Source organism: Tachypleus tridentatus, chromosome 12 (assembly GCF_004210375.1).
Source record: "Tachypleus tridentatus isolate NWPU-2018 chromosome 12, ASM421037v1, whole genome shotgun sequence".
In the NCBI taxonomy this organism is placed as follows: domain Eukaryota; kingdom Metazoa; phylum Arthropoda; class Merostomata; order Xiphosura; family Limulidae; genus Tachypleus; species Tachypleus tridentatus.
This window is the reverse complement of record NC_134836.1, coordinates 7,775,313-7,799,069: the sequence shown is the minus strand read 5'-3', so window position 1 is coordinate 7,799,069 and position 23,757 is coordinate 7,775,313. Positions and strand designations below refer to the sequence as shown.

At 33.0% G+C, this 23,757-nt stretch overlaps 1 protein-coding gene across 9 annotated transcripts in view; it reads left to right on the top strand.

The window, feature by feature from the left end:
* Window positions 1-6,842: 6,842 nt before the first annotated feature.
* The window catches only part of LOC143233615 (uncharacterized), a 38,353-nt gene continuing 21,438 nt past the window's right edge, over window positions 6,843-23,757 (top strand). The window contains exons 1-2 of one of the 9 annotated variants that reach the window (XM_076470011.1): window positions 6,843-6,865; window positions 11,633-11,673. The gene's annotated coding sequence lies outside the window, so the exon portion shown is untranslated. Of the gene's footprint in view, window positions 6,866-7,058; window positions 7,315-8,217; window positions 8,240-11,632; window positions 11,674-23,620; window positions 23,734-23,757 lie in introns of those variants that run through there. The other 8 variants (XM_076470006.1, XM_076470007.1, XM_076470008.1 and 5 more) reach the window with 8 other exon arrangements.

Genomic DNA, 23,757 nt, shown 5'->3' with positions numbered 1-23,757 from the left:
TCTAGGTTGTACACTCATTTGTTTAAAAAGTTTATCAGACTGTATTAGGCCCTAAATAAACGAATGATGAACAAATAGGAAGATTATAATATTGCTTGTCAAGTTTAAAGATGTGAACGTTTGTAATTTAAAAAAATGTGGAAATATTATTTTTAAACTTAAGTTTTGATATTTCAAATATTAACTCAAATAATCAACAGAGTTTATGGCAATAGAATGATCAATTTGTGTAATGAAGTAATAGCAATAACGTTTCCCCGCTAGTTTCTCAAAGCCTGTTCCCTTGGTTGTGGTTTCACTAGATAGTAGATAGGGACAGTGGAAATCTCTTTAATAAAGGTGACAACCATAACTATTTCACAACACTACTAAGAAGCTAATAATACACTAGCAGCCATATTCTATTGTTAGAAGCGTGTTCTATGAGTTTCCAAGTAACAAATCACCTTCATGTCCCATGAGGTTGCACGATTGTTTGTGTGCATGTGCTATATTATCAGCCTGCAGCTGTATGAGCTAGGTAAACAAAAAAAACACGGACTACATATATTCTTTAGATCTACATTATAACCATGATCTACTCTTTGTAAATGAAGTTTACAGTTCTATACATCTGAATTGAGGGTTTTGTAATTGAACAAAGCAATTCTATCATAGCAGTTGCTGCTTAAGACATGAGCCTCCTGTGTGAGGGTAAACATTACCACTGGCAAAGACTGATATGACTTTGATCGAGCATTTTGTACTGAAAACAAGAACTATAAGTGTATGAGTTGCACTGTTTTCAAACCAAGGGTACCCTGTTGACATATAAGGTCGTACTTGAAAAAGTGCAGTTTTAAAATATACATTTTAAGGAAACAGAACGAGAGGAGAGAGAGAAATCCTTGTATTGATGACCTTCAAAATCTTTGTCCCAGTGAAGAGAGTTTTATTGCAAGAATAGAAATACAGTTAGAAACAGTAATGCTAAATATGGAAAATGAGCCTTATCCATTAATATAACCAAAGAAAAAGTTGCCACATTGTCTAGATGAAAGAAAAACTATAACAAAGATATGAGAAAATATCGAGAGATAGCGCTAAGAAAAACTACAAAATAGCCTAGAGCTCAGTCACTCTCGAGACTTATTGTTTGAGTCCAAAGTGAGATAGGTATCTCCAATAGTCATAGTTTGCTTATAGGAGATATAGCTATTTGACTAGTAATAGGTGAACCAAAAGAATGGTATCAAAATTGCTGATTTTATTAAAATTTTAAATTTGAGTATTTTGAAAGGATTAGCTATTGATAAAACTTAATTCTTGTAAGTGGATCAAGGTTTAAAGTAAAACACAATGTAGGAATGAGTGAAGCAGTGTGTGTGTCTATATATATATATAATTGTTTCCATAACTTCGTATAGTATTTCCTTGTGTAGTTAGCTGGCATCGTTCTTCACAAGCAGGAAGATTTTTGAATATTCTTGCACAGCTACTCACATAAGAAGTGAAAGGTCAGTTGTAAACATATACTGGCTTGCATCTTAAATAATGACTACAAATATTATTTTTCAGTATAAGTTATAATTGCTTGACTCCATTCCTATTTCACTTCCCTGGGTTTAAGCCACTCCTAAGCTGAAGAGCAGACTAGAGACTTGCAAAATTTAGAATGAGTTGTAATTTTATCCGTCTTTAATGTATAATAAGAATAAACATATATGCAGGGAACCTTGAATTGTGGAATATCTAGGTAGCCGAAATTAACAGTGCAGCATAATGTTAATTTTGGTTTTTATCTTTAGCTCATGAAAAATTATACACTATTCTCTCCTTTGGCAGTCAATTGTCATTTTTTAAAAAATGTAGAAACTAGTCAGCCATATTGAAAAACCTCCGAAATAATACAATTGTTAAAGAATAAATATTGTTTTTGTTCATTTACTCCTAATTACTTCGATTTCTTTAATGTCCGTGCTCAATTTATTCCATACTTAGAAGTAGTAATAGATTCTGAAAAATTAAGTTAATTATTCGAAATCAAGGTATATTCTCATTGTTGAAAGGTAAATATATACGAATATAAAACTGTTTCTGAATAACACATCGAAACATATTTGGAGTTGGTTAAAAATATGGTTCTTACATTGTCTTCCATTATTCATTGAGCAACTAAAACATGCCTGGCATGGCCAAGCGCGTAAGGCGTGCGACTCGTAATCCGAGGGTTGCTGGTTCGCGCCCGCGTCGCGCGAAACATGCTCGCCCACCCAGCCGTGGGGGTGTATAATGTGCGGTCAATCCCACTATTCGTTGGTAAAAGAGTAGCCCAAGAGTTGGCGGTGGGTGGTGATGACCAGCTTCTTTCCCTCTAGTCTTACACTGCTAAATTAGGGACGGCTAGCACAGATAGCCCTCGAGTAGCTTTGTGCGAAATTCCCAAACAAACAAACAAAACTAAAACATGACCATAGCGTGTTTTTTCTTGTAGTTGACCCTCGGTTGGCTCAGCAGATAGCTCGATGTGGTTTTGCTATAAGAAAACACACTTTTGCAGTTGAATATGGCATTTTGTAAAGTATTAAAATGATAACAAAGTGATAGCCTTTACAAACATAACTAATATACTAGAACATTAATTTCGCAAATATACAAAATTCTTGTAATATTTCCACTTTATAACTGGTTGTAACAGTTTAATATTTGCTACCTTACATCTGTAGCACTAGTTTGTTTCTTTTTCGAAGCATAATTAGCAATCTATACCGGCACGAACATCTCCATGAGTATTAACATCTTGTTTTGAGTAACTAACTTTAAAGTAACTACTTGTCTATGAGAGGCATGCACATTTTATTAGTGGACGGTAATTTTAAATTATTTATGTGTTCTTAAGGTGTTATTTCACGGCAACTTTGTGGTATTTAAACTTCACATGTTCGTCTGTCTTTCTTGTCACAATATAGTTGCAGTTTTATATATAGTTAATTGCAGGCCCGCAGGGCAGATTTCCTTACTCATGATGACGAGAAACACTTGAAGTAGAAATGTATCTCAAGATGGCTGGTATGGGTATTAAAATTTTTATTGAAACATCGTTTCAATCTTCTTAGATTATCTTCAAGTGATGGCCTGAAAAGACCTAAGAAAGTCAAAACGTTGTTTTCTACTTTATCTTAATAAAAATTTTAAAACCCATACCAGCCATCTTGAGATACAGGTTTCTCAATTGGGGGTCAGTGCCCTGACCCCTCCGAAAATGTAACAAATATATTTGCTTTTAAGAATCAAAAACCGTAAACATAAATTTTTCACTACAGCTAGTGTTTTCACTTTTCGAACGCACATAACATAAGATCAAATAAAAGTAAAATAAGCTTTTAAAATTCTTCTGAAGAGCAAAAGCATTGATTATCTCTCCCATTTTGTTTTCCATCGCAATATTTGTTATTTTCTGTTTAGTATTTAAAATGGCGACAAAAGACACTCTTTCTTGTCCAATGGTTGAACGTAAGTATGTTTTGATTTGACGTTAAGCAGAGAATGATCTTTCAGCAGAACAGGATGTGGCTGGAACAGTACTAAACATTTGCGTCAACTGAGAATAAGTTGGAAGGATTTGAGAGATGCCATTTTCATAAAAGCATTTTGACAAATTATATCCCGAAGACAAATGGGGATTTTGTTTTTCATGATCGAGAAGACCAACCACAATCTTTCTTTCTAAATATAATTGATTCTCATTCAGTCCATAAAAGTCACAAAGTAATGAGACATTATCTGTAGCATCTTTTTTTTCTGGTTGCATTATGACAAAAGATAGACCGCAAAGAATATTTTTGATCATTTTCATCAAAACGAGATTGAATTTGTTCTATAAAAGCTTGAACAGTGGGAAAGAAGATGGCGTCTCTTGCATAAGAGGTTAGACAATCAAACTTTGCAAGAGCAGATGCAAATCCAGCTTCTAAGACACGTTCTGTCGGTATTCGGCGGCGAAGAATGATCAGTTCTTTGAAACTGATATCTTGTTCTTCTTTAATTATTTATTTTATGTCTTTCACCAAATTTATGGCTTCATCCCATAGCTTCGAAAATTTTTCGTTTGTCTCTAGTGACTTAAGGTTGTTGATTTTTGCAGCAGCAGATTTTCTCGCCAAAAAGACATCTATTTTTTTTTTTATTAAAGGTAAGTTTACAAAGATGAAGTTTCACTTTACGTTTTTCCAAGACTAGGAGAGTGAAGATTAATTCTAAGTCACAGATTGAAATTAAAAGGCCCTTATCCATGGCCAAAGTGCTGGAATCGTTTGAAATAATTTTAAGAAGAGCGAGAATTATAGCTTCAATGCGTTTCTTCAAAGTCGCCACTGCAACGTATCTTAAGACCCAGAGGGTCTCACTCTGAGGCTGAAGTACAATGACTTTCTCTCCGCGATTTTTTTGAATTTTCTAAAAATTTGGTGACGCTTGGAACTTCCCTTTATAAAATAATAAATTTATTATATTTTTCCTAGAGTGTTTCTCAGTGGTTTCTTTATGGTGTTTTGAACGGTAAGATTAAATAAGGAACCAAGACAATGGGCATAAATTGATTTTAGGGCCACAGTTTTGATGAAAATTTGAATCCCCAGCATGTTCACCTTTCATGTTACTGGCGCCGTCGTATCATTGGCCGACTATCAAAGAAAGATTGAGACCCTGTTGCACTAAAGTTTCTGTAATCAATTCAAAAAGGGCTTCATGTACACAAGAATTTGATCTTCAAAATTTGTGATGTTAACTGAAAATGTGGATAGATACTAAAATATCATCGGCATAGACCAATCGTGGCTCCCATTTCAATCCATTTAGCATAAGATTTATTAGCCACCTAAAAATGGCTGGAGTTTTGCACACACCATGATTTAGAACTCATACAATCCACATCTCGTGTCAAAAACAGATTTAGCTTTAATTTTATCGTTAAACCTGACTTGGTAATATCCTTAAACCCAATTCAGGGTGTTAAATCATGTACAGCCTTCTAGCGTGTCCAGATATTTATCTGTTCATGTTAATGGGATGGTGTCAATGACAATTACTATTTACCCGCCAGAAGTATACATAAAACTTTGGCACACTTGTTTTTTCAGGGCAATGACTATTGGAAATGATTTTCCGAAGGCAGTATGGTTCCACTTCTCAACATCCACTTTATCTGAAAAATTGCAACCTCTTTAGCACTTCAAGATAATCAACAGTTCTGATTGTTCTGTTGGATGCGCATTGTCTGTATCTATATGGTGCCGAGTCACTGTTGCTCATTCCAACGAGCTAAAACCACATCAACATAATCACTTAATGAGCTACTGAGCTCCAAATTACTTTTAAATTTGGTAACTCCTACCTCTCTTATGGTGCAAATGACTATTCCAGCATTTATCTCGACAGATGATCGCACGTACTTACAGGTCTATATTGAAACTTCGTTTCTGATTATGCAACTCACTACCTGTGCTAACGCTGACTGTTCGTTGAACAAAAAACACTATATAATACATTTGGCTTTTATCAATACTAAAACCACGGAATGCCACTTTTGTACTTGTAGGTGCTATTATTGCTTGTATTGTGTTCATTCATGCAGTTTGATGTTCCAGTCTTGATCTAGCCAGCATTGGTTGAACGACTCTCCTATGGAACATCAACCCACTTTTTGTAAGGTAGACTAATGGATAGACTCTGCAACACGTCCATCCAGAGAATGCCTATTCCTGATCCATTGTCTGAGGTGGATCATTAATAATAACTCAAGTTCCATTTAAATCAATCGAATGTCAGTAATACATTTTTATAATATTAATTTGGCAAAGCTTTGTTCTATAGGCAACACTTTCTAAATTGAGCTGTAGATTTGACTTTCCTCTCATATCTAATCTATTGCCATTTGAGAGAACTTTTCCATAACCGTGACTTTATTCTCTTCTGCTTTTGTCTGCTTATCTCATACTATTTAAATGTTATTACTTAATTGTCTGCTCACTATATTCTCTACATCTTTGTGTTATAAACACAATTTCCAATAATAGTCTGCTTTTAAATCTTATAATAAATAATTAAAAATCATAAAATATTAATTCACAAAATAACCTAACTAATAACATCTATATTGAACAGACTTTTATATCGTGACACTCAGATAGCTTGAAAGGTTTCAAATTTCAAGATTCACTGGAATTCCTTTTGCTGCTGCTCAGTTTCTTGCCCTTTTACCCTCATTGACCTCTAAACTCTTTATTGCCTGGTGGCTTATATGTCTTCTAAACTAATGGCCACACCCGACTTTATGTTAGTTTTTGAAACTGGATCTTGGGTTAATTTGTTTTGATTTTCGCACAAAGCTACATGAGGGCTATCTGCGCTAGCCGTCCCTAATTTAGCAGTATAAGGCTAGAGGGAAGGTAGCTAGTCATCACCACCCACTGCTAACTCTTGGGCTACTCTTTTACCAACGAATACTGGGACTGACCGTAACATTATAACGCCACCATGGCTGAAAGGGCGAGCATGTTTGGTGTGACGGGGATTCGAAACTGCGACCCTCGGATTATGAATCCAGTGTCTTAATCACCCGGCCATGCCGGGCCTAAACTGGATCTTACTTGTAGTATTGCAATATCCAGCAGGTAGGCCATAAGTCAGATAGCAATGTATAAAAATGCGAGGTTTGATAAGCTTTTTTTTTGTAATTAAGCACAAAACTACTCAGTGAACTGTCTGTGCTCTACCTACGACGGATATCAAAACCCGGTTTTCAGCGTTTGAAGTCGGCAAACATACTGCTCTGCCACCAGGGGACAATATTATAGTGAGTTGGCAAACGCGGATTAACAAACATAAGGTGATGGATTTTATGGGAGAAATGCAATGATAAATAAATCACTTTATTATGCTTGTAAATCGTTGCTTTGCTAAATTAATATTATAAAAATGTATTACTGACATTCGATTAATTTAAATGGAACTTGAGTTATTATTAATGAAAACTTTGTCAGCTAAAACCAGTTAATATATGCAAAGAATTTTAATCTATTAACACAATGATGGAGTAGCATTTTCTAAAAATAACGGATATTTATGTTTTACATTTCAAAGATTCTGAAAAACAATTTTTAGTATCGTAAGCCTGTAGGCGGATTAATCTTTGAATAAGTCAGCTACTGTTGTGATGGTTGAACGTGTGAACTGTATGTGAAAATAAATTAATTTATAAGAATACTGCTAAACTAAAACTTCATTATAACGTAAAATAGGTCAGAGTGATTCATTTCAGTATTTCATAATCATATGGTAACTGATGAAAATTTTAAGTTTCATTTATTATTATTAAGATTTAGGTTGTAACTATAACTTAAAACTAAAAACTGAGTAAGTATTAAAAGTTAAAGATTAAAGATGTGTAGACAGTTGATAATATTAATAGTATGATAAATTCTTATGCTGTCATTGTATCACTACAAGCATATTCGTTTTGAGAATATTAATATAATTTGCCCCGAAAGTTTGTAAATGTATTGTTAGTGGTGGTAAACGGCGTTGGTTTTCCTTGCTTTAAATTTAAAAGTTTAAGCAATCAACCGCTGGTACAGTGGTACGTGTCTAAGAGTGACAGTAAGACATGATCACATTACTGTACTTTGTACATGACCACTTCTCATTGTTAAAGAACAAACATTGTAAAAAATTCAATCTATCTTGTTCAAAAACTTTATCATATTTAGTTGCAGCACAAATTAAAATTAAATATATTTATTTGTACAGTCGTTTTGTTATTTACATTTCTTTGTGAAAAAGGTTTGAAATATGAATTAACCTAGCTGCCCTTAGATAACAGAAAATTACAGTAAATTTCTTTCTTTGCTTTTCTGTTTGATCTATCAAACACGTTTCAGCCTTAATTCATTCTTGATGTTTGAAATATTCATCTCGCTTTCTCTTGAACTCTTCTTGGTCCTCTTACATGTACCATGTCTGAAGGCAGTCCATTCCAAAGTTTGACTCCTACAGTTTTACTGATGATATATTCTGCAGAACTAAACCTAGACACTGTGTTAATGTTATGTCTGTGATACTAGAATACATTGAAATGAATAAACAGGTCTATATCATATGAAAAAGGAGTTAACTACTATTGCCTATCCATTTGATCTTGAAAAAATATCAACCGGAAAATTTAATTTAATCAAAAATACTTATTCACAAATTTCAATATTGGGTCAGTAATTATATTTAAATGTTTTGCTATTTTTATTTCAAGAACAAATATGTTTTGAAATCTTTTATTTCAAAATTTATTTCTGCACCCTTCTTTTTATTACATTTGTTTCAACAAAAAATATTAACTGAGTACAGAATAATTTGAAAATAAAAAGTTTCAGAGACTAGGTTACATAACATGAATGGTAATTCCTAATAACAATGAAAGAATAATCTACAAAGTACATGTATGTAAAAATGAAGGCATTCTTAATATCTCCAGAATAACTTAATCTATGAGATTGTATTTTCCTTTTTATTAGGCCTCTCAGTAGCACAGCTGCATGCTCTCTGATTCATACCACTAAAACTGGGTTTTGATACCCATGGTGGGCAGAGCACAAATAGCCCTTTGTGTAGCTTTGTGCTTATTTCCAAATAACCAAACCTTTTTATTAGTTATATTTTTGTGCACCAGCAGTACTAAATGTGTGACATGCATAAACCTGATTCAGTATTATTACTCATCAAGATCTTTACATTTTACCTTCAAATTGAAATTCTTTTGGGCAGAATTAAAGGAAATTAATTTGTGAGACTTGGGCATGGTAAAATATATCAATTAGAAGGATTTTACCTCCCAAGTTCAAAACTGTAATTAGTCAAAAGCCAATGGTGCTATGAGTTAAATATTTGTACTTGAAAAAAACTTGGAGCCATTCTCTGAGCTGTGGCATACTGGCTAACAAGTATCATAACTGATGCTTTGCTTGTTTTTCCAAATTCTACAAATTTATTGTTTTCCTATTACTTTCAGAATACAGCCTAAACAACTTGGAAAAGCTTTTATGCTATTGGCCTTCCATATAAACTTAAACTATTCCTTTCTCAAAGGAAAGTACATTAAGAGTTTAATTAATCACTGTAAGATAACCCTTGTAATCCCAGAAATACCTTTGTACTCCTTACCTGATTGTTTCTAATAACTTTATCATTTCTTAGATAAAAGGTTATTGACTTGTTGGAAAATGTCCAGATTAGAGATACTAGGATGGCTGTGTTCTTTAGTAAAGAGTAGACTTTAGCCATTAGAAAAATAATTGTGACATATCTTGTAAAAACTGATGTGCTTAATATTTCAGTATCTAATTTGTTTATTGTGATGGCACAAATATGTCTGTTGCTAGAATACTGTTGTGTGCCACTGTGAAGAAAGGATATTCCTTTTCATGCTTACAGTTACAAATTCCAAGTTTTAGATAATTGATTAAATGAGGAAATATGCCATTTTTTTATGATGTTTATAAAAATAATCTTGGTATTGTAAAAGTTGTATATAAATGTAGTAGTGAAAGAGTTTTCCAAATTCTTATTTTATTTTTCAGGTTTAAAGTATATATCTTTCATTGTGTATTTGGTCATCATATGGCTGACTTGCAACAAACATTTGCACATGTTGCTGATAAATTGTATATACAACAATTGATATTGAAATAAAAAGGTTTTTCATGTTTTATAGTTTAAAGCATAACACTTTTTTTGTATCCCACATTGAAAGACCTAGAGGGTAGCTTGTTATATAAGAAAGAAGCCTGTAGCCTATTGAAGTGGATATTATGAAAGTAAAATAGGAAAGTTGAATCTATATGGCTTTCAGTTAGTAGATCTAGATAATAGAAAATTGTCTATAGTGTCATAGGACAACATACAGGAAATTAATGAGAAATTTTGTATGAGATCAAGAATTCTTCTTGCAAGATAAAGGTTTAAGCATATGATCACCAAAAAATAGGAACGTGTACATTTTGGAAGACCATAATACAAGAAATTTGGCAAACTACAAATCATATATTGTAGTAGCATATGCATATTTAAAGTACTCACTCCTATGCTTGCCCTTTCAGCCATGGGGGCATTATAATGTGATGGTCAATTGCACTATTCATTGGTAAAAGGTAGTCCAAGAGTAGGCGGTGGGTGGTGATGAGTAGCTGCCTTCCCTCTAGTCTTACACTGCAAAATTAGGGACGGCTAGCACAGATAGCCATCGAGTAGCTTTACACGAAATTCAAAAACAAAGGCAAACACTTACGCATATAGTCATCAGGCACTATTGTGAACAGTATGCTTCATTTTCATGTTAAGCAAAGAGAGAAAGATGGTAAAAATTGGACAGATGGGTTTATGTTGCAGTTGAGAAGAAGTTTTTGGTATTTAATAAAATACAAAATGGGAATTCACTTAAAGAAATAAGAAAAGGCAACATACTTTATAATTATTATAGGTTCATGTTATTCTTTTAGAACTCTTGAAAGTATACACTATCTCACTATCTTGTTTAAGTTAAACATGCTTTACTTTCACAGAGGTAAGATTTTTCAACACACCACTGTATGTGCATGTGTGTGTAACAATAACCTTTTATGAAAAATATTTAAATTCTGAATATAGAACAATTTGTTTAAATCTTTGGTTTCTTAAATTATCCACAATTTCACAGGTTTTACTATTTGACTTGCCTAAAGAATTTTCAAGTGTGGATTCAAATATTTGAACTGAATTAGTCAAATTGCTACATAATGTATTTTAACTTAAAATGTTACAATATGATGATTATCAGAGGAAGTTTTATAATTTAGACATATTCAATAAGAATGTAAAGTACACAGGTGTGAAGAGAGAGGTTTCTGGAAGGTAATACAAGGTTATTTCCTTTAACATTTGGTTAATCCTAGAATGCCAGCATTAAATTTTTCATCATGAACACCAGGTGGTATGTGGTTGTAGTGACTTCAAGCTGGCATTCTTTTAGTTAAGGAGCCAAAAGGGAGGATTCTATACTGGATTTGTGGTTGACATCTAGTGGGGATATAGTTGCTGGTATTCAGGTGAGGAAGATAATTTAGATTTTAGCAACCTCATCATATGTAGATTCTACATTGTTGACATCTAGTAGGGATATAGTTGCTGGCATTCAGGTGGGAAAGATTATTTAGATTTTAGCAGTATCACCATAAATAGGTTGTACATACTGATATCAAAGATGATATAATTCTAATTCCAATTTTCAAGTTATGAATCATGATGTAGCTTCTGTTGAATGTCCAGCTCAGTTAAAGAAGAATGCTTATGAAGTATAGGAACATTTCTAGGACAAAATGTTGTTAGTTTCAGGTGTATATATAAAGGAATTAGCTAAAAAAAGTTAGGTTATCGGGAAGTGTTTTTGAAGAACAGTGGGTATATAGTGTTAGACTAACAACTAACATTTCTTTAGACAGATTAAAGATATATTAAAATATAAAAACAATACTTTGACTTGTGAAGGTTGAGTGTAGGGGTTTTACTGATAACTACATTTATGAGATTTTTTTAGTTTTTAAATGATGTTTTCTTATCAATTTCCTCAAAGGAGAATGTTGACTGGATTACAGACTGAGAATTTGGAGAAATGTGAGTACATTGTTTAATTTAGAACTTGTTAAAAGCAAAACTACAAATTGATTATTGAAAACAGGTAGTGTCCTTGACCTGGTAGTACCCACCCTAGAGTTTTCAAAAAGGTTAAGGACCAGATTTCCTAGCAAATGCTTTCATTTTTAATAGATTGTTGGACAGGAAGCCAGTGCCAGGAGATTGGTGAGTAGATGATATCACTTAAGTTTTGAAGCTTAGAGATCAGCATTATCTAGGTAATTTTAAAAGGAAGGTGGAGATAAGCTTTGTCTTGGAAGGTTTACATCAGTTAAGTTTTATTTGTGTAGTGAGAAAAGCAGTATAGTTAGATAAAAGCTATGTGGGATAATTTGATAAATTACAAATTTTTCTCAGATAACCAACAGGCTTTACAGAGAGAAGATCCTACTTTACTATCTATTAACATATTTTCTAAGGATATTACCTATCTAGATGAGGATAAAGAAATCTATGTTTTACATGAATTTTAAGAAGAGATTTTTGAGCAAGGAAAGAGCATTTAAATACTTATTTAATGTTGAAACATACAAGTTATGTTTTATGCTAGCCATTTGAGAAAAAGCTCTGTATACACTGTGGTTCACGGCAGATAGGCACAAGTTAATTCTTAATGCCACGTCAACATTAGGAAAACAAATTGAGTTTTGTTTTTCTGATTGCTTTGAAGTATTGCTTTATGGTGCTTCACTATAAAAAAAAATCTTCACAAGTTACACCATTTTATTGACAAAAAAGCTCTCTAGATCTGGAAAGCATATGTCTCTCAATTTTATAGCTGCAGCAAAGGTTTCAGTTTCATTTAAACTTAAATAGAAAACCAAACTTTATTTCTGTCATTTTGTATGTAGCAAACTGATTTGCAGAACACACTTGAAATTCGTCAACTACTGGTATAAAATTTCTACACCAAACTTCCAAGATCCAAATAAACTAATTTCACCTTCAGAAGTCTCTTTATTTGCTAGCTTTCTTTTTCTCTTTCTAGAAATCTCACTCTAAGCTATTCTACAACATTTGAAAGCTAAGAAGCTTGCATTTCAATTCTGTCAAATTTTTCACATAATTAATTTACGATTCCTTCAGTAAACTGCTAAGCTTTATAGCAGTGGACAAATTAAGTCTCTTTTCTTGATGTTTAGCACTTGTAGCATCAAATTTTCAAAGAATTTTATACCAAAATGGTCTTATCAAAGCAATTTGTAATGTACTTATTTTATTCATTAAAGCAGTATTTTCATTTCTTACTGTTTGCCTTGCATCAATATCCTTAGATAATCTTCAAGGTTAGTATAAATTCTGTTTGATTTTCATACAGAATTTGTATTAAGTTATCTGACTGACCATCTTGTTCCACTGAGGTTATTAAGAGTAACTGACCTCCCTTCATTGTATTAGGTTGAGGAATAATTCGTGAGCGTTTTTAAATAATTTCATTCAAGCATTACATGCAAGACTATACAATACTTCAATGCATGAACACATTACACCCAAAACATTTATTATGATACTTTATTTCATGTAATACCTAGGTATATAGTATGCATTGTTTTAAACGAAATTGCAAGATATTAAATGGGAAAAGCAGATGGTGTCGAAAATGCTCGATTTTGTCCACTTGACATTCCATTTAATAAGCTGAAAATGAAAGCAAAAATTAAAGACATATGAAAATCAAACACACCATCTATTAGAGCAAAAAATTATCTACCAAATGACATGAAATATTTTGCGAAAGCGTTTCATTTATGAATATATTTTTTTAACTTGAAAAAACGCTCATGAATTATTCCTCAACCCAATATCTTAAGCCATCACAAATGCTTTGCAAACAAGGTTGGTCAAAGTGATCTAGTCTGTAATGACTAAGAGTAGAACAAATAATAGATAAAGTATGAAGATGTATTGAAAAAGATGGTCCTGGTCACCATTAGGGGCTTCTCCCTACTTGGGTAACTAGTCATGGTTAGTGTGACTGCTGATAATGTACAAATCTTAGATCTGGCTACCTGTAACAAGGATGCTTTGAATTTAGAGACTTGTATTGGTTAGGTGGACAAACAAACAACAGATGGCATTTTATTATAAGTTGTGTATGAGAGTTATAATATTAATCATTCATATAATTCCATAGGAATCATCTCATTGTGATTAAGGAAAGTTCTTAAGCCTTAAAAGCAGTGTTGTGTTACAATAAATGAATAGAATTGTGGCATATAGTGGTATTAACTACAAGTCTAAGGAAGTTATAGTTGTGTTGTGCACATTGCTAGTCTTTATTTGAAGTACTGTGAGTTTTTATGGTTCTCTTATATTAGAAAGGACATTTAATTGTTACAAAGATAAATTGAGGATAAATGAGACGTTATATCAGCATATGCTGATCAATATCCCTAAACTTACTCTGTTGAAAAGAGAATAGTTAGTAGATATCATATTGAAGCATTTAAAATTAAAAAAAAATTACAGGATTGAGAGTTCAGGTTTTTCGTATTTAATGGAAAGAGCAATAAGAAAAGAGGTAATTTTAATATTTGAAAAAATGGCAGACATATACTTAGTTGAAGTAGTCTTATATCTTTATGTGAGTAGTAGCTTTGTTGAATGAATTATATTTTACTGTTATAGAGGCTATAACTGTACAGGAGTTTAAAAAGAGTGCTTATGAAATGTTATCAGAGCTGGATAAAGTGATTTTTGATTTCAGAAAGAGGTTAAGAGTTAAGACATCCATCAGTCAAATCATTCCACAAGTTTAAAGAATTAACCAAACAATATTTTGTTAACAAAAATATTTAAGTTTCTACTCCAATTTCTATAGATGAATCTTATTATTCCTATTATATATGTTCAGACTTAAAAACCTTTACACTCTATCATTAAAGTAGACAAGCCATAGGAATTTGTCTATAAATTCTTAATGTTTTTGAACAACTGAATCAGATCACACTTAATTATTTTAAGCACCAGAGAAAACAGTTTCAAACCTTTAAGCCTATTTCTTTATAGGCATAATCCCCCTCTGTATTGTGTCTGAGATGGTGGTATCATGTTTTTTAGTATGGTGACCTAAACTTATTTTTTTCATGAGGTCTAACCAGGGGTTTTAATGGTGCTAGACATATTTTGTCCATATCTTCAGAATTCCTTTAACAGTAACTAAGGAATTTGTACACTTTTAAAGAATAGTTAAATATATTGCAGACTTGTTTTAGCCTAATAATAATCAAGCCTAAAATACTTCTTATCTCATAAAACAGATATTTCTTTCATACACAAGTCCTTTTCAGTTTTCTATATTTAATGTCTTTAACTTTTCCCTTATCAATATTAAGACTATATTTCAAATTCTAGTCCATTCACTAAGCCTCTCAAGGTCCTTTTAGAATCAAAAAGGAATTTTTACAAGGATCAACTCTTGGTAGCATATCAGCTGGTATTATCAGAAAAATTGGAAATGTTTATAATTTGTCTAAGAAACTATACAAAACTTATCTGTAAAAAACAAACAATAAATATTTCCTGACAATGGCAACAATCTGGACATGCTGGAGCCAGAACATTAGAATGATGTATTTATCTGACTTGAGTTATTTAAGCTACAGAATAAGAATAGGTATAATTTTTTAGAGTACAGTAGGTTATATTTTTTTGGAACATAAAATAATCAGGCAAGACTATACTGAAGCATCCAAAATTGTTAAGGAGTGATTTGTTTGAATGGTAAGATAAGAAGGTCAAATGTATGAATTTTTAATATTATAGGTAACAGGATTGTGTTTTTGTAAGCCTGTGGTTATATATATTTTAAACATTTTATTTTTATTTATATAATAAAATTATAATCTTATGAAATGGTATTTCTGATGATGTAGTTTGGATTTTATGTATATTATGATTTCTTTATAATATTCATGGTTGTACATATGGATGTTAAAAGCTATATTTATTTTAACATTTGTGTGTGTGTGCAAGAGCTGAAATTTATAAGTATATGATTTTTTTCCTGTTGTCTTTGTTTTTCTCATGAATAATTGATCAGTTAAAACCTCTGGTATGAATGTATGGAAACTTTTAAGATTAATTTATTGGATAATTTTTGAATTAAGGGCAGTTGAGCTAATTTGTACATTAGATTTGTACAAAATTTATTTAAAGTGGAAGATTAATTCTGAATATATTAAGTTGAAATTAAGAAAACTACTTGCATTTCTGCACAGCAAGGAAGTGTTACCTTATATGCACTATCATGTACGTTCATACATTCCTTGGACAAAGTTATCACTCTTACAATGTGCATTGCACCAGGCTGTAATGTAAAAATTACTAGACTTTAGCTCTTCACCAATATGAGGGGGACACGTGTAGGAAACTTTATGGGCACTAGCATTTGGGTTAAGGAGCATTCTTCTTTTACATTCCTTGTTCTCAGAAATGTTTTGCTCTTTAGGAATTATTGCTAGTTTTGCACTTATTATTTTAAACTTTCATTTATCATTTATTGTGTAGTATTTCTTCCTTTAACTCTCCTGAATATGTGGAAGAGTGTTATGACATGTTAAAACTTTTCATATTGAGTTTTGATTTGTGGTATTTTCAATTTGTTTTTCTTTTATTCACAGTTGTACTTTTGGGTTATTGTCTGTTCCTGTTGTTTTACTCAACATGCAGGTTTTTATCCTCTGTTTTTCACTGTCATTACTAGGCTTATGCATTGTTGACATACCTGGCTTGTTTTCTTTCTCAACAAAGAATAAATAAATATATAAAATATAAAATCTTGGTTTTTATAACATTCTTCATACTTTAGTAAATAAATGAAACTACATCAAAGCAGTTTCATGCAGCAACAGGATTATACATTCATGTTTCCACATTTCTAAAATCTGAGGTTTCTGACATTCTTTCATAGTGTTATCCAATACTGTTGTGATGACTTGAAGCATCTTTAATGGTTAGTGATATTACCACCAATGTGCACCACATGGCTAGTATCAATCTGATCTCAGGTTCAAGATTCTCAACCTCCTCTTACTATTTCTTTAGCTGAGTCTGCCCTATTTAGTAACCCATTTCACCAGTGTTTTTTTTTTGTGATTGCTTTTGCTTCTAGTTCTGTCTCTCTATCAATGATCAGATAGTCCCACCTTCATTATTTCATAGATATATCTATTGTTTTCTCTTTCTCATTAATTCTTGTTGAATATTGGACTCCCTTGTTACATGATCTTCTATCACTTGAATTTTATATTTCAATTTGAAGATCTCTTTTTCTCATTTTTTCTTTCATTCTTCATCTGATTGTTTTTCTCTTACTAAATCTCTTTGTTCATTCTCACACTGTTCTATCTTTAGTGGATTTAATATTATGATCCTATCAACTTTGCTGGGGAAAATTGTGCTTACCTATTTTCTTTTCTTCCATCTTTCCCTGTCAACTTTGTGTTTCTTTGTTTCAAGGATGGATCTTGTCACTTTTCTTTACTTTCTGACATTTTGCTTCTCTCCAGACATTGTCTTGCACCCTTTTTTTTGTGAGATGGTTTTAATGGTATTTCTTATACTTAGAACGTTGAGCTAATGCAGCATTCAACAATACTCAATTAAGTTTTTTTGCCATTGAAATCAAATAGCTCCACCATGTTTCTCATATGGCTTCATTTAGTTGCTTCCTCTCCTATTCCTTTATCTCTTGAGATCATTTAAGGTCTACCATCTTTCAGGGCTAGTTGTCATGAGTCTTGGAGCAATTTATTTTATTGCTTTCTCCCCTCATCTCCAGTGGTTCGGAAACTGTACTTTCACACTTTTATACCTTTAGGCTTCCTTTACTACAACATAAAGTATTCTTCAGGTGCTTTCTTAGTAATTTTTTCTTTCCATTTTCTCTTCACTTTATCTGTTTTGAATGCAATGGGACAATTTCTCTACCCCACTCCATGGTTTCCTTTATGTTCTTTTATTGTTTACAGGAAGAATGGTGGTTTGCAGTCAGTTATGAACCTGTTCCACTTGGTCTTCCCTCAGTTTCTGATGAATGGTTTTCTCACTCTGTGATGAATACTTCCAGTAGTGGTGGATGGCCTGCTTTCAGGTCTTAGATATTTCTCCATATCCTGATTTGTCCATCCATCTTTTGTTTCTTTCAATTTGTCCACAGTAGTCATTCATTTCTCATCCCTTCCCTTTTCACTGGTTTCTGGCCCATTTTTTTTTACTTGGAGTCCAATGGACTTCTTACAATCACTTATATTCTCGAGGTCTATTGTTCCAATGTTCTGTGGACATTTGGCCTATACTTGCCCCTTCCAACATGGCTTCTTCAGTTGTGACTTTCCTTTTCTTCGAACCTCTTTGTTTTTGAGTAACTGGCTCAGTTCTCTGATTCGGTTTCAATTCTAACCTGTACCTCGCCTACTGTGGACTCTTTTTTACCTTGTTATAGGCTTAACCTACTTCTTTATGTATTTGAAACTTAGAGCTGTAGGTCATTAGGCTATCATGTTTCCACTTTCTGTTCCTCTTTAGAGCCATCTCTTTTTTTTTTCTTTTTTTAATAAACCTGTTCCTTTTTAAAGTTCTTGTAATGCCTCCTTCAGTAGTATCTAGCCTGTAAATGAGGGTATATTTATTTAGAGATCCACTATCTTCTTTCTGATATTGTGGCCATAGTGACTCGCTATATCTTGCATAACCCTGGAATGTCCTTCTTGCTTCAGACTTGCTTCTGCTGTGTCTTCCATGTATCACCAGTATGCCTGTATTACTCCTTTTTTTCCTTATTATTTTGTTTGTTTGGGGGGGGGGGTCCATATCCATGGTGAGCTCATCATAGGTAGCATCTCTGTGGTCTTCTCATTATGATACACATTTAGACAACTGTTTATTCCTTCCTTTATCCAGGACTTCTGTTTTGTTGGACTTTTCCAGGACCTTCTGCTTTGAACTTGTGATCACTATGTTCAGTTGTTGGTCTATCATGTCTAAGGAGCTCAGACTGATTGTGAGCCTTTGCTAACCTGCCTGAGACAGGATCCTTCCTGCCTAGTGGTTTCTTTATTCTTTGGTGTTTTATGGGGATTTGATTTTACTGTAGGAGTTCTATCATTACTGTCTTTCCTGCAACTCTCCATTCCTCACATGAAGGAGCTTCTTGACCTTCTCTTTCAATCTAATATCATAGGGACAAGTTAGTCTTCTACCCTGACCACTCCTTCCCATACATTTGGATGGTTTGGTTGTTTTTCCATTCATCGTCCTTTCCCTTTCTGTTGTATCAGTCTTTCCAACCCAAATCATCTCCATTATTCTGTGTGGAATCTTCACAGTCTTGCTCATATTGTTCCTTTTTATGGCTCTTCCTAATGTTCTTTAATACTATGGGATTCTTCTTTTTCTAGTAATTTATCTCCTTTCAGGTTATTTGATTATGTTATACATCCCATCCGACTGGTTTCTTTGTCTGTGGGTGAGGAACCTTTCCTTAATTTTCATGTCTCCTTCCATCATGTTTGTAATCTTACAACTTTTCTTGCATCTAGCTTTTGACACCTCATGTATAAGAACTTAGTGCAGCTGTATAATTGACCCCTGACACATTATTTACATCACAGTGTGGTTTAACTTGCCTTGAGTTTCATCTCTCTTTAATTCCTTTTTTCTGCACTTTACAGTGGCTTTAATTCATAATATTTATCTGTATGATGGAGACGTTAAAACCCACCATGTAGTCAGTGTTGCCTCACATGGAATATTTTCCTCAAGTTTGTATTGACTAGGGGATAATGGAAATTGTTATATCAGTTCACTCCTACTTAGTGCTTACTGTTGAGATGGGGTTTTATGTATTTTGTTTTGGCAATGTCTATACAGTGCATCTTTCAGGTTGTCTGCAAGTGTAAAAGAAAAAAAATTATAGCACCAGCTTTGAGTCTTTCCTTGCATCTGACTTCTGTCTGCAATTGTAATAACCTATTGCACTGTCTCTTGGTGTGGGAACAAATTCCAGATTATTGTGCCAGAAGACACAGGCCAATAATCATTTCAGTTGCTCCCCACATGAGATTTTCTTTCTTCATTTCTTCTGGGAAAGAGAAACCCTTTCTTTCCCAGTCCTAAACCACTGGGAATGTTGATTTGGAGAGTTTTGTTGAAGCATGTTTTACACAATGAATCAGCCAAAAGCTTATATTAGTGTTTATGAATTTGTATGCACTTTTTATGTATTTGTTGTTTTATGTATTATGTTGTTTTCCTAATATTTCTTTGGTAAAAATATTTTAGCTCTGCATTGGGTTTTGTTTTTGCAAATTTGATTCATTGATGACTTTGGTATATGGAGGGGTGGTTATAGCTGTTTTCACTTTCAAATGGAGGCTGTGATTTTCATATTCTTTTATTCTTATATTCAGAGATTGTTTAGTTGGATGTACGTGGAGTGTGTTTCATGAACATTTAATCAAATATATTTGTTGTTTTTAGAAATTATTGATGAGGTATTTTTTTCTTTCATTTGTTTACTTGAGAGTTTTACAGTACCATAAAAAATGGATTGGTTTGATTATTTTTCAGTAATGTTCATATTTTGTTTGATATTTCCAGATGAGGAAAACATGTAGGATTTACTTTGTCTATTTCCATAGACTTGTTTATATCCAACTTTTTTGATTTTGTAGAAACAAAGCAGATTGTATTTGTATCAAATTTTCGTGAAGCAGTAATGTTTGGTATTTCTTGTACGATTTATTTTTTGTTTGAGCAGATATTTACCATATGTGAAATTTTTTATAAACTGTTTTTTGGATTTAAACTTGGTTTGACCTTTTCTGGAAGAATAGACTAATACTGTTTGGTTTTTGGTAATCTTCAGTTTATTTTGTTATAACTTATTTGAGCATTTCATCTAGAAAAGCAATTGTCACATTTTTAATAAGAAAAATGTTAACATGTTCAATGCAATTAAAAAAACCTTATAACCTGAACTCTTTCAGAAGGTGGACCATTTTTCTTCAAGGGCAAACTGTTTGCTCCTGATGAAGAAAGGGCTACCTTTCGAAAGTGCGTCAATTATAGGTTTTTTTTTTCATTTTTATCACTTGAACCTATGTGTTTTTCTAACATCATTAACATATTCAGGGCAGATGTTTTATGAAGTAAACTTACTTTGGTATCAAGTTATTGTAAATGTTTTTTTTTTATAAGTGATGCTTTTTTTTCCCTCATATCTTTTCCTTCAGTTTTGACCCTCTGTGATTATCCATTTCAGCCAGTTGGGCATTATTTGATATTCAATGCTTGATTTTGGGGTTCCTGCAGTAGTTTATTTTTAGTGTAAGACTCTTCTTCTTGGAATCTCTCTTCCTGTTTGCATACTAGATACTATTGTCAGGTCCTCTGGATTATCTGTTACTTCTTGGATGGAGATGCTCACATGATGTATCATATCTCAGCATACCAAATCCACCATTTGACTCCCACTCTCTCTGGCCTTACATTTTTGATGACCCTTGAACGATATCCTTCAGGTTGGAGTGTGGAATATGCCCAACAATGTCATTTTCCATTCTCTCTCCACCATCTGTCAGTTTTGTTTCTTCCAAAATATTGCCTCCTTACATTTACTATTCTCTAATCTTTTCACTGTCTTTAATTGGTAACTTGCATATTTAATTTTCTTACCTCTTTATAATGTGCTCCTATTTTCTTCTAGAAATTTTTTGCCTTACAGGGCATATTTACTTTCCTAACCCTGCATCTGGTAATGGAAATTATTTTAGCTTTGAAAAAGTTTCACTGTTGAGATAAAGTTTTACATAAGACCACTACAGTGGTGTTTATATATTTGTATGTGTGTGTGTGTGTATATTTATTGTCCATTTCAGACCATACTTTCCATGAACTATCAAGGAAAAAGCCAAAATTTTCCTTTTCACAAATGATAGTTTTTTATAATAGATATTTCCATAATTTATTGCACTAACTTCAGTAAAATATCTTATTAGTGGTTAGGTCTGGTTGAGTCTCGGCATCTCTGGTGTCTTCTCAGTGCAAATTCTTCTCCCCCTGGTTACTGTGTGGAACACAGGAGATCATTTTCACTACCAGTTCCTAGCTGCTAGTGTGGTTGACTTTGAGAGAGTCTCACAATTTGTGCAATCTATCTGGACAGAAAATGATGGAAAACACCATGTAGTGAGAAGTATTGTAAGGCTGTCTATGTTAGTGTAGTGCAGCTCACACCTGTTAAAAAATATGCCAAGTTCCTATTGGTTTAGCTGTGTAGACGAAGCAAAGTGTACTTCTCATGCAATGAGAAGGGATTTATTTCATGTTTTTGTAGGTAAGTCAGTTGTACAATAGAATACATGCCAAATTATATTGCTTGATCATTGTTCTCTCCACACTACACCTTGAGTCTAATCAACCTGCTATTGTATAAATACTCAGTTGATTATGTCTTTTTTCACCCATCCTTGTGACGTATAGGCTCATTCTGTCTTCCTTTTTTTATACTTCAATTTGGCCAAATTTCAAGTCAGAAAAGTGTTAACTATTACAGTGTCATCTCTCACAACAAGAAAAGGTCTTTATTTGAAATGCAGTATTAACATTTAGTATTACCAAAAGTTTTAGTTAGTATGCAATTTAATGTTACTGGCTTGGATTTTCTTTTTGCTTTAACACTGCCACGTGAGCCAGCCTGTTATGGATTAAAAAAGAAGAAGAGTTATTCTGTAAATGTTTGGATTACTTTGATTTTGCACTATTTTTGAGATCTAGGTCACTGAAACAGGCCCATAGTCTGACTTGAGACTGCAAGAACCAACTTGAAGAAGTTAATTTGTTAATGTCAAGTAAAATGGTATAACATTAAAACATATTTGAAATGTTTTAGGTGGGGTTGTGAATGTAATAGTGCAAAAATTGAGCTAAACCATGGGTGCAGTTCAGATAGGGGAAGAACTAATTCGAATGTATTCTAATCGAATTGTCAGTTACTGCAATAGCAGTGAAACATAAAACAATGGGTACAATAATGTTATCTTTAAAAAAGGGGTATTGGAATTATACATACCACTTTAATTGGAAATTCTTCAATTACTGCATTAACAGTGAGACATGAAACAAATGGTATAATAGTATCATTAACCCAGAAAGTATATTGGAATCACATATAAAAAAGTAATTAGTTTCAATATCTTGTGAAATTATTGGTAAAGTCCAAAGATGCAGTGTTGAAATTGAAGCAGATGCACAATGCTTTACAAGATGATTTCCCTAGCAATTCTCAAATTAAACATACCACTTTGGCAATGAAAAGTGAATATAAGAAAGGTGGTATGATACCCAATATGATACCAAATGCAAACTAACATTGCAGGGGTTTAGTTTAGAGAGAGAGAAATCAGAAGAATTATCTCTCCAACTGGGGTGTTCAGGAACGTTGTGGTTCCTCTTCATCCCCTTTCGTGGAAGGTTATTGAATTTAGCTCTTTTTGGGTGAAGGAGTGAAGTTGGTCATAATTAATATTATTCATGAATGAGGCAAAGGTAGCACCGGAGAAGACAACCAGAACTCGTCCCAAAAGGCAGATGGCATAGTAAATGAGAACATAAGCACGAAACGAAACAACCCGATTCAGGGCATGGCAATAAAGTTGCCTAGCTAGGCTGGGATCTAAAGATCCAATGCCTAAGTTTTTGCTGTGGGGGGAAACGGGAGCGCCTCGAGAAAAACCCACTTTAACAGGACAGGCGCCGAAAGATTTACCTGTCCTGTGCCCGAGACCTGAAAAAGAAAATACATAATATTTATGTGAGTTTTGCCCTTTAAGTACTTTGTTGAATATGATACCATTTTATTATAATCCATATACATGTCATCATTCCATATTTTCATTAATATTTAGTTTTCTTTTCATTTTAGAAGTTGTGCTAAACTTCATTTTTCAAGGTCTGTCAATATAACCCTTAATTACTGGTTTAGAGAATGATCTTTGTTTACCATCAGTAGTAAAAGATGCTTGGGTGGCTCATTTGGCAAGTGTTAAACCTTTATTTAAT